The sequence below is a fragment of the Lissotriton helveticus genome, chromosome 1_2, assembly GCF_964261635.1.
Source record: "Lissotriton helveticus chromosome 1_2, aLisHel1.1, whole genome shotgun sequence".
Taxonomy (NCBI): Eukaryota; Metazoa; Chordata; class Amphibia; order Caudata; family Salamandridae; genus Lissotriton; species Lissotriton helveticus.
Window position 1 is genome coordinate 268,836,484 of NC_136058.1, and position 3,233 is coordinate 268,839,716.

Sequence of the window (3,233 nt, forward strand, 5' to 3'; positions counted from 1 at the left end):
GCCACAAACTTTCAGCAGCAAGAGATCTGTTGATTACCTGTCAACTCAATGAGCCAATGTGGCACAACCGCATCTTTTATTTTAGATGCGGTTTTCTTTAAATATGACGGAATACCATTGCACGCTCAAGAGAAATTGTTAACTCGCGCGAGCACACAATGGGCGACAAAAAGACTGCATGGGCGGTCAAGTATAAATTAGGGTGTCAGTATCCATTGCTGAAGGGGCAGTCAGATCAGAGGGCAAATGCTCAAGCTGAGGAGCTCTGGATACCACACTCTCCTTGCCCAATACGATGCTATTAAATGTTGGGCCTGTCTGTCCTGTCTTTCCTCAGAACTTAAGGTAGGAGAGGCTGAGGCAGGAACATGAACAGGAGACATGTGCTCCATCGCCGACAGAAGGCATCACTCAGGGTCCATTTTGAAGGAAATTCCAAATTGCAGATGTTTTAACACTGCATGTTCCCCGTGATGAACAGATCTTGCGGGGTGTGCCCCTTCAGTCACAGATATCCTGGTCCACTTTGGGATGGAGGTGCCACTCATGGTTCACCAGCTGATTTCTGCTCGGCTCGTCTACTGTATCATTCAGGACCCAACTAGGCAGTCGACTACCAAAAAGATCTTCTGCTGGTCCAGCCACGTCCAGAGATGTAGGGACTCCTCTAAATGACCCTACGTCACCCTGCGTATTATAGTACCACATGGCAGCCATATGGTCTGTTAGGACCTGCACCAGTCTTTCTTCAATGAAAGGCAAAAAGGCTTTCAGGTCCAGATGAATTGCCGCTAGCGCCTTAAGGCTGATGTGGTGCTGGCTCTCCACTGAAAACCAGAGGCTTCTGGAATCCACCACATGGTCTTTCCAACCCATTAACAAAACATCTGTTGCAACTGTGACATCCGGATAGGGAAGTGAGAGCGGCCTGCCAATTGTTAGGTTAGCACTTGTCTTTCACCACATGATCTCCTGAACCGTCTCTCGTGAGATCTGGACAGCGTCACGGAGGTAGCCGCGATGCTACACCGTCAGAAACCTTAGGTTCCAAAGCAGGGTCTGGATGTTCCATTTGGTGCACAAGATGAGGAGGATGCACGAGGCCAAGAGCCCAGAAATCCTCAGTACCATGCTGACTGACCTCCAAAACTAAGCTTGAAATGTCTGGGTCATATCCTGAATCTGCAAGACTCGCTGCAGTGAAGCAAAAGCTTTGAATGCTACTGTATCCAGGATAGTCCCTATGAAGGGAACCATATTCGTAGGGCTCAGGTAGGACTTTAACTCCTTGATAGACAACCCTAGGAGATAAAGAGCCTGGTTGCCATCCAGAGGTGTTCTGTGACGGACTGTGGTGAGTACGCCTTGAGCACCCAGTCATCAAGGTATTGAAATAGATTTATTTCTGACCTCCAAAGGTAACCTGCAACCACTGCCATCACTTTCACAAACACTCGAGGGGCCGAGGTAAGGCCAAAGGGTAGTACAGCAAATTGAAAGTGTTCTGATCCTACTGTGAATTGCAGGTAGCGTCTGTGGGACTACAGATCAGGTATATGAAAATAAGTGTCCTGCAATTTAAGGGACTCCATCCAGTACAAAGAAGAGAGGATCTGAGCCACAGTAAACAGTTTGAATATGAACTTCTTCAGAAAGACATTTAATGGTCAGTGGTCCTATGAAGGCCTTAGGTCTTTCTTCGGGTTGTGGAATAAGCGCAAATAGCCCCCTTCTCTCGAGGGAGCAATTGGTCAGCAGGAGATTGACTTCTTACATCAATCCAGTGGTCTGCCAAAACGCTGCTGCCAGAATCCTGACTCACACCCCAAAATTCTCGTCTATCTCTCTGATCATTCGACAACTGCACTGGCTCCTGGTCAGGAGCCGCACAGAATTTAAGGCCCTATGTATCACCTACAAGGCCAGGAATGGCACAGGCCCAGAATTTTTAAAGCAAGCCTTCTCTGTTGATACGCCCAAAAGAGCGTTGCGCTCTTCCTCTGCCAATCTACTACCAATTCCTCGCACCAAAAAAGTGAACTGGGGGATAGACGCTTCACGGTCGCTGCCTCCAGGCTGTGGAACACTCTCCCCCTCCATATAAAATCTTGCCCTTCCCTGATGACCTTCCGGAGACAATTAAAAACTTGGCTCTTTAACCAGTAAGAACTTGATTTCTCCACGCACTTGATCTGAACAGCGCTGAGTTTGTTGCGCTTAATAAATTGCATAAATAAATAAATAATTGCTGAGCAGTGGGGGGAATAAGAGGTAGGGACAATATGAAATGCCGGGTGTAGACCCTTTGAACAAAGTGTTAAACCCATTGGCCTGACATAATGGATTTCCAGCCGGGGAGGTATTACCATATCCTGTCTCCATCCAGGTAATTGTGAGCTTGACAGGGCAAACCAAAGCGTTTGGGAACCGCAGCACCAGGTGAGGATAAGTTAGAGGATTGCAGTTCCTCTACTGTAAATAGCATGTGAGGGTTACTATCACCTAATTTAAAGGCACGTGAGATTTAGCGACCTCTAAAACGTGAAAGGCTAAGTCGACCTTGCAGGGAATCTAACTTTTATCTGCAGATCACACAATCTCGCCGTCAGTGAGGTGAAGTCACAGGAAACAAATTACGGACGGGGAGGTTGGAAACATCAAAGATGAAGGTGCGCAAAATAAATGTAGGAAAGAGGGGCAGTATAAGAGATAAAAGAAGATAATAGGCTTTGTCAGCGATGGCGGTTGCACAGGGGGGAGTTGGAGGTAAGACAGGGAAAGGGCAGGATGAGAGGCAGGGCAGAGGAAGAAGCACAGAGGGTGGGCTGAGACAGATGTGGGAAAGAAGGCGGGGCAGGAAAAGGGAGGGCACAGGTGGGGCAAGAGGTTGGACAAAATGAGAAGGAGGGACGCGGTGGGGGCAGAGGAGGAGCGAGGGTAGATGAGGGGCGAGAGGGCGGGGCACTTGGTTAGAAGGAGGGGCGATGGGCGGGGGCAGAAGGAGTGGGTTGGAAGACCAAAGGTGGTACTCAAAACCAGGGAAAGAGAAATCCCAGTCACGCACATTTTAAGAATCCTCTGTAATCACATCCCAGAGCCGAGAAGCCAGAAGTAAAGGACAAATATAGAAAGAGCAGAAATAGCCTGAAGAGTCCAGCGTGTTCCAGTGCCAAGCAGGAGTCAGCCCCAGGGCACCCACCTAAAACATAATCGCTCATTGTACCAAAAACAGC